This window comes from Sarcophilus harrisii, chromosome 3 (genome assembly GCF_902635505.1).
Source record: "Sarcophilus harrisii chromosome 3, mSarHar1.11, whole genome shotgun sequence".
NCBI classification, from domain to species: Eukaryota; Metazoa; Chordata; class Mammalia; order Dasyuromorphia; family Dasyuridae; genus Sarcophilus; species Sarcophilus harrisii.
The window spans coordinates 19,144,366-19,153,125 of NC_045428.1; the positions used below are offsets into that span (position 1 = coordinate 19,144,366).

The window sequence follows — 8,760 nt, forward strand, 5'->3', positions numbered from 1 at the left end:
TCCTGTCCTTTACTCCATTTCCCGATAAACTCTGAAAGAACTAGCCCAGTGGGAAGGGAAGAGGGTTCTCTTGGTGAAATTAGTAAGTTGTACTTGTCATTTTGAGGAAGTAAGGGCAGGTGTGGCCGCCCTCCCTTGTTCTTCAAAGCTAGCAGGGGTAGCAATGAATATGGTGGAAGGTGCTTTGGATGGAGCTAACTCTACAATGGCCAACTTCATATTTTCTTTTGCTTATCATTTATCTACAGATGTTTGTACAAAAAAAATTGTTTTTGAAAAAACTGTTGTAAACATTGTAGAGTCATGACTCACCTTTGCTCATGTTATCCTGGCTTCTTGCCCTCACCTCTTGTTCTCCTCCTTTTTCACCTTATTGGCCCAAGGCCCAGACAAAGCCCCACCTCTTCTGGGAACTTTTCCTACTTTTCCTATATTTCCATATCCTTTGCTTTCTCCTCCTTCCCTTGCAGTATGGGAGAATGGAAAAACTTGTGGGTCTGGGGACCTCTCCATTGGGAGGAAAGATCCCTGTTGGGCTCACCAGCCTTAAAATAGTTTTGGGGAATACAGAGTGGGGAAGACAATATAATTGTTTACAGGTAATGCATAAGGCTAGGGATAATATGAGTGATAACTTTATTTTTTTTCCCCTGAGGCAATTGGGGTTAAGTGACTTGCCCGGGTCACACAGCCAGGAAGTGTAAAGTATCTGAAAACAGATTTGAACTCGAGTCCTCCTAACTTCAGGGCTAGTGCTCTACCCACTGTTTTACTTAGCTGCCCCATGAGTAATTACTTTAAAGAAAGGGGCAAGTGTGCCATCCCTCTCTGACAATTAAGAAATGGTAATTATTTTATGGGATCCATCAGCATCTTGCCCATTCTTGTTAGCAGAGCTACTTGACCTGTGTTAGCAGACTCCTTGGCAGGCAGGAGAGTTTGTTGAGGAGATAACTAAATCTCTCTTTACTTGTACAAGACGAGGCAAGATTGAATGATATAACTTTGGGGATGGTATTAAGTTAATGTATAACTTTAAAGCAATTCAGAGGAAGAATTGCATTTCTGAGCTTAATTCAGGGTTAGAGAAATATGGTGGAGCAATTATCCAAGCTGGGGCAGTACTACAGAATAGAGTCAATTACAGGATCAATTATTAGTTGTTGCAGAATAGTTTTAATTTCCTCCTGATACATGTAACACGTATGCTATTTCACTAATTACTTCTGGCTTTGAATAGATTTTGTTTTCTTTTTGTTTTTTAAATGGGAGTTGTGATTTCCTTTTTAGAGACTTCCTTCGAGAAGTACAGAGTTGTACCCATTTGGCAGCTTATAGTCTTGGGAAATTAAGAAATACTTTGGGCGTATGTGATCTGCCCAGAGTCACTTAACCAGCATGTGTAAGAAGTCACATTAAGACTCAGGTCTTTTTGACTGACTACAAAGTCAATTGAGGCCATCTTTCTATCTGTTATACAACCTGCCCCTGGCTTATTAAAACAAAAGGAAACACATCCGTAAGAGATTGTGCACTATGGTTTCAAATGGAACTAGACCCATCAGGCACTTTGAATTCATGTACATATTTAATTAATATGTATATCTCTAACTCTGAGGCCATGACATAACATAGGAGCTTAAATTTAAATCATCTGATTTTGAACTGATTTGTCTTTGTTTCTCGGAATATTGCTTTCAGCTGAGTAGATTAATTTCCTTTTGGGAAGGAAGAGAACCGGAGTCTCAGACAAAAGGCACATCAGCTTCAGGGAACATTAGTAATTATTTCCAGTCTTGAGTTAGGCCATAGACAAAATTCGAGGCTTGTGTGAAGTGAAATTTTTGTATTTGCACTGCTTGTTTCTTTTTACTTGGAAATATATTGATTCAGATTGACTCCAACTTTCTCTTTTTCTTGGAAGTTTCTTCCTTTTTTATTTTTCTACTTTTAAAAATTTAAATTGTTACTGATAATTGACATTTTTTAGTTTTGCCTATGTTTCCTGATGCATTCCTCCCTCATCCTCCCAGAGAAATGTCCCTTATAATAAAGAATAAAAAAAGAGCAACCCCCCCAAAAAAACTACAGTTTAATAAAACTAAACAATGTGTTCGCAAAAATCTGACCTTTTATGAAATACCCATATCCATGATCCCCCAATTTGCAAAAAAAAAAAAAAAAAGAAAAAAAAAAAAAAGGAAAGTGGTGCCTTATCATCCCTCTTCTTTGGGGCCAAACATAGTCATTGTCATTTTTCTACCTTCAATTTGGTTCCATTTATTTCACATTGTTCCATCATTTTTCAGTTGCGTCTGACTCTTTGTGATCCCGTTTGGAAAGATATTGAAGTCATTTGCCATTTCTTCCTCCAGATTATTTTATAGGTGAAGAAACTGAGGCAAACTGGAAAAGGCAACATGCCCAGGGTCACACAGCTAATAAATGTCTCTGAGGACAGGTTTGAATTCTACAAAATGAGTCTCAATTCACCATGACACCATCGAACTGCATATTGTACCATTCATAAAGACTTTCCATGCTTGCCTCTCTGTCTTATTCACCATCTTTTAAGGCAAAGTCATTTAAATTCCATAATTTGTCTAACCATTTCTCAGTTGCTGGGCTTTTTTCCTGCTCTTTGGTCCCACTAAAAGCACTATTATCTATACTTTTTGACAGTCATCTTCTTGGATGTAAGTGCCTCAACAGGAGAATCCCTGGGGCCAAAGGTAGGGGGTCTTTCAGGCACTTTCCTACAGCCACAATCTCCCTAACACAGAGTATTCCATCTTTTATCATCTCAGTCAAATCCTCTGAGGTGAAACTTCAGCATTCTGAGGTGCATTTCTTTTGTTTTCATCAATTGAAGCATCTTTCATGTGGCTGTTAATTGTTGCAGTTCTTCTCTTGGGAATTTGTTCATATGGCTTGGTTCTATCTCTGCTGAGATATGGCCCTCTTGTGGAGGATGATTTCTCTCTTTCTAGAACAGAAAAGGGCATAGAAATTATATCTGGGTTTGCTATCCTCCTCCTTTTTATCTAACGAGCTCAAAACCAAAAACAGCTTAAATTTTGCAAAAAGGCTTTTTGATCCAAGTGCCTCTAGGTGTACATTTGCTTTTGGATCTATGTGTCTAAAACTGCTTCTTGCAGACAAGCGAAGGAAATCTAAATTTGACAGTTTTAGCAATAACCTCGAGTCGACCTTAAAACCCCCAATGTAACTTAGTTTTAGCTCCACAGATCTTCGTCTTATCCATCTGCCTCCTACTTCAAGAAGAGTGTGGGTCATAGTTTTAAAGCTGGAAGAAAGAAGTCTTGGAGAGCTTCTGGTTTAATATTTTCATTTTGGCAAATGAGCAAACTGAGGCTCGGAGCGGTTAATGGGTCCAGGGCTAGAAGGGATCCATCTCTGAGGCCATCTAATTAGATCTCATTTTACAGACAGGGAAACTGAGGGCAGGTTAGGGGCCTTGCTGAAGTCCCATCTGTAGTAAGTGGTGGGGCTTTCACCTCTAACTCTGTCTTCCTTCCAGCCTCAAGCTTCCTTTCCCTGTGCAGCTCTGGAATCCCATGGTGCCATTTTAATTGGATACCTCCCTTCCTCCAGGGTGGGTGGCTACCCTGCTGCTCCTGTTTATCTATTTAAAAAGCAACAGGATTGTACCTGCAGGAGCCCATTTGATTAAATTTCACAATTAGATAAAAAGTTGGAGAAAAGGTGTGGCCCTGTTGTAATTCGCTGGAATCAGGTCTGATTAGAAGAAGCCTTAGCAAAGCTGAAATGATGCAACATTGCTTTTAGCTGGGATGGCTCTCTCCTCTCTCCCCTTCTCTCCCCAGCAAGTTCTCTAATTTAAAAATGGAAATGTAGAAGATACAGAACAAGGTGCTAAAATCACTCTAATCTTTTGTCTGTCTCTATTTCTCTCCTTTCCTTTGTCTCTACCTTTCTTCCTCTCCCCATGCTAACTAACAACCTAATACAGGTTATATGTGTACATTTATTTTTAACATATTTCCATAAGAGTCATGTTGGGAAGGAAAAATCAGGACAAAAGGGGAAAATCATGATAAATTAAAAAACAAACAAAAGGAAAAACCCACAGCGCTTAAATTTCACAATGCACAGGATTTTTAAGTTGTTAGACTATAGAAATACTTGAATACTTGTGAAAGGAACCAATGAATTTTCATAATTAATTAAAACTTCCACCAGATGGCAGTAGTGCCTGATGGTCATATTACTGTAAACTGAATTTTTCAGACATTTGTACCTCTCCTCATTTTAATTTTAATACATCCATCATTAGATTTTTATCGACAACATGATTGTCAGAAATAATTTCACCTCTTGCAAATCTTCATGTGCTTCAGAAGTAATATTTTCAATGACTCATATTTTGGTCATTTAAGAGATTCAATTTATTTTTATTTTTAAACATTTGCAAAATGCTTAATTTATTCCATTTTTTTTTTTGCTCTCCTTCCTTCTCTTCCTCCCTTCTTCTCTCTCTCTTCCTTCCTTTTCTCTCTCTGTCTCTGTCTCTCTCTCTTTCTCCTCCGTACATACACGTATATATGTAGAATGTACACTCCTTAAGAGCAGGAAATTTTTATTCTGTCTTTGTATACCTCGTTCATGGAATACACTCATGTCCACACACTACATTGCCCCCCCTCCCCATGTGTATGTACAGATACACATACCTACAAATATACATAAAATATATAAATTATTTGTATTATATTGAAATATAAAAAATTAATATATATAATTCATGTATTGCAGGCCTAGATATACATATATGTATATATGCATATATATATGTATGTATGTAAGTTTACATAGTATGGTTTATAAAGTATATTACATATATTAAATCATTTGATCCTCTCACTAACACTGTGAGACAGGTGATATTGTTATCTACATTTTACAGATGGCACAGGGTAGTTTTTCTGAGACATTTTACTTAGTCACAGAGATGTTGATTTGCTTGGAGTCACCCAGCTGGGTGTAAGCCAGAAGACTTGAGGAAGGATTTGAACTTATCTTTGTGACTTCAAATGCTGTATTCTATCTAGCTGCCTAGAAAGATATAATATTTATATTTATTGAAGCTTTTTTTTTCTTTTTTTCTGAGGCAATTGGGGTTGTGACTTGCCCAGGGTCACGCAGCTAGAAAATGTTAAATGTCTGAGGTCAGATTTGAACTCAGGTCCTCCTGATTTCAGGGCTGGTGCTCTACCCACTGTGCCACCTAGCTGCCCCATCATTTACATTTATAGATAAATCCAAAGTTCAAGTAGGAGAGGAAACTAATAAGGAAAGGCTTATTATCACATGTAATAAGGTGGTGAGACTTGAGTTGTGTGGGGGAAAAGGAGGAGGAGAGATCTTTTAAAATCTTCTTATTGGTAAACTTGACAAGTTTCTTGGGACCATCTTTTTGAGCAAGGTCAAGAAACCTTAACAACCCTGTACTAGAAGTTCCTGAATGTTGTAGAATTCCAAGACAATGAATTGGTTAACTGCAGAACTAGGATCCCCTCTTTTACTTATTTTAAAAGGAGAGAAGAAAATTTACAAACTTGCTTATAGCAAAGAATGAGTTTTCTTTAAGATTATTTGACTAATTTATGAAAATTATGAAGCTATATCTATTAATGATTACTATATGTTGAAATTACATCTTGATCCAACTTAATCCCAACAGACTTTAGTCTTAAAGGTTTTTGTCCTAAGGGCTTAATATACAATACTTAGGAAATGGATACTTGTCATTCTGAGTCACTTGTAGTAATTAGATAGTGTTTTTCATTCTTTAAAGCGAACAATCATATATTCATTCTTTACTATTATTTATAGGAAATTTCAAAATGTAATTATTTTCTTAATTTTTAATGAGTGATTTTTATACCAAGATGAGTTTAAACTGGAGGAGAAAAAGCAGAAGAAATGGATATTGAGTGATTTGCCTATGTGTGTATATGTGTACGTAAGGTCTTTTGTTGCTAATTTACTGCAACATGAAAGTAATAATAACTGCATCCAGTCCTAAACTATAATTAATGAAACTTTGCTATTTGAGGTGAAATCTCATAGGACTACAATCTGATATTATTCTGAATTTTGAATTATATATGGTATAATTGTTTAATAATTTGTCAGTAATTCACCATTGAAGGGAGATGCCAGTAACTGCTCAAAGAAATCCAGCTTGAGAATTATCACAGGCAGATATTTGTGCCTGGGAAAATTTGAGGGGATAATGGTGGAGGTACTAAGGTAGGATCCTCTTGACACCGGTTTCCCCGTGGTATTATTTTCTTGAACAGAACTGTTTCCTGTCTGAGTCTGGCTATTATATGCTATAAATAAGGTAGAATTTTGCTGTATTATTGGCTTTCTGATATGGTTACTATGACTCTTACTGAAATTAAACAGAACTAGGGATATTGTATCCTATCACATATATATATTGAGTTATTCTGGATCCTTACACTTATGCCTAAAAGACCAGTTAATGCTCTTATAACTATGTCCTTGCTTTTTCCTTGCATTGCAAGTCTCTCTGATCTGGGCAGGTTAAATTATATATATTTTAATATAATGAATCTTGTTGATGCAATACTCTAGCATGCTGTGCTATGAGGGGAAACAAGTATGAAAGGTCTTGCTGTTCACAATCTGAATTTGTAAGCAACCAAGTAAATTATTTCTTGAACTTATCATCTCCTTGTTAATGGTTATATATTCCTATGTAAGATAAGATCATTGGAATATCTCAGGATGGAATGGGAGAAATTAGACAAAGATGAAGAAGATTATGGAACAAAGGTATAAATCTATTAATTTGTAAGATTAAAATCAGAAACATCTTTTTTAAAAAATAGCTTTTTATTGATAAAACATATGCATGGGGACTTTTTCAACATTGACCCTTGCAAAAACTTCTGTTCCAACTTTTCCTCTCCTTTTCTCCACTTCCTCTTCTAGATGGCAGGTAGACCAATACATATTAAATATGTTAATGTATAACATCTTTTGTTTTAAAGGAAAGAATTTCCATGCAGTTGTCTTAGAGGAGAGTAACTTTTGAACTATCTCTTGTTATCTCAAAGGGAAATGCAGTTTTACTTTGGTTTATTATATAATTTGGAATTAAAACCTGTATGTAGATCATGTTCTGAACTATAGGCAATTTACATGTGAACAAGTCATTTGAGATATTTTTATAGATCCCACTGTAAGACTTTTTTTTTGGTTGGTTACAAATGAAATTAAATAAGGCTTTTATATACAAGTCCATTTGTGTAGCCAATGAATTTAGGGATAAGAATAACCTACTGTTAAAGAATACTGATAACTGTATAATCATGATTTTCTTAAATATCTCATCCTCTTAAGGTAAGAATTAACTGGAGCGGAAAATTTTGGGAAAGCACAAGGTCAGAAGCAAGATTATATATACCAACGACTCTTCTGGGTTCCCCCTTGATCAGTGCAGGTCCCCCGATATTGATGCCCTCCACAGCCATGTCCAAAGCTGTGAAAAAGCTGGAGGAGGAAGCTCGAGGTGGACATGTGTAAACATGACATCTCTAACATTCTGGATGCCCACAACTTTATCCCAATAACACAACTGGTTCTCAGCCACAACGAATTAGCAGTTGTCCCTCCTGTGGCAGAACTGCAGAATTTGGAAGTGCTGAACTTTTTCATTAAAAAAAATTATAAAAAAAAATAAAATCAAGAGTTGCCCTTGTGAATCAGGAGCCTCCAGAAACTCAAACACCAAGTCTTGGTTTGAACAGGCTAAATACTTTGCCCTGAGGATTTGGCTCTTTACCAACCATGCAGGTCTTTGACTTGACTTAAAATAATTTGAATAAAAATTCTCTTTCTGCAAACTTCTACTCTCCTACTTGCCCTTCTCTAAGTGACAATGATTTTGAAATCATGTCACCAGATATTGAAAAGCTCAAAAAGTTGCAGATATTCAGCTTTAGGGATAATGACCTAATTATTGTAGTAACTCCCATTTCTGTGAATCTCTGTCTTGTGACATGTCTTGGCTCTGAAGAAGGGGAGGCTCAAATAATATAATCTCAATTCTGACTGTCACAGGTAGCACCCAGAAGAAGACACACCTATGTTGCTTGCAATTTTGCTCTGTCATCTTGTTAATTGTTAAATAAAGGACCCCATCATCCCTCATTTAAGGTCTCTGGTCATCAAGAGAGCCACTGACTCAACTTGTTGGTTATTGCTAGCCTAACTAATAAATTGATTGTGCTCAGAATTTTGTGCCTCAGTTGACGTTAATTTGTACTGTAACTTTATAAGTCACGAAACTGAGGTATAAGAAGGAGACTTATCTAAAGTCACAAAGGCAGTAAGGGTTCAAGGCTAAATTTGAACCCAGTACCTCTAGTTTCACACTCAGTGTTTTAATAGCTATTAAAGTTTCAACTGCACTAGAATTTTTGGGACATACTGTATAGCTGTACTAAAATAATTTGGACTCTTAACAGGCTGCAATGGAGTCAAATTCAGAAAAACTGGGTCTACTAAATTACTTAATTATCCTTGAAGGCTACATAATGATTAAAAAATAAACATCTATGGTCTATTACATTTTTATTTTGCTAAATATTTTGATTTTAATCTGGTTCTAAGGGCAACAATAACTGATCCCAGCTCCAGGAAGTTGTCTTCTGAGGCAGCAAGACCTATGTTCCTGTCTCA

The 8,760-nt window shown here is 36.4% G+C and overlaps 1 pseudogene; it reads left to right on the plus strand.

Moving 5' to 3' along the window:
• Window positions 1–7,548: 7,548 nt before the first annotated feature.
• LOC100914124 lies at window positions 7,549–8,118 on the plus strand (annotated as a pseudogene).
• The last annotated feature ends 642 nt before the right edge of the window (window positions 8,119–8,760 follow it).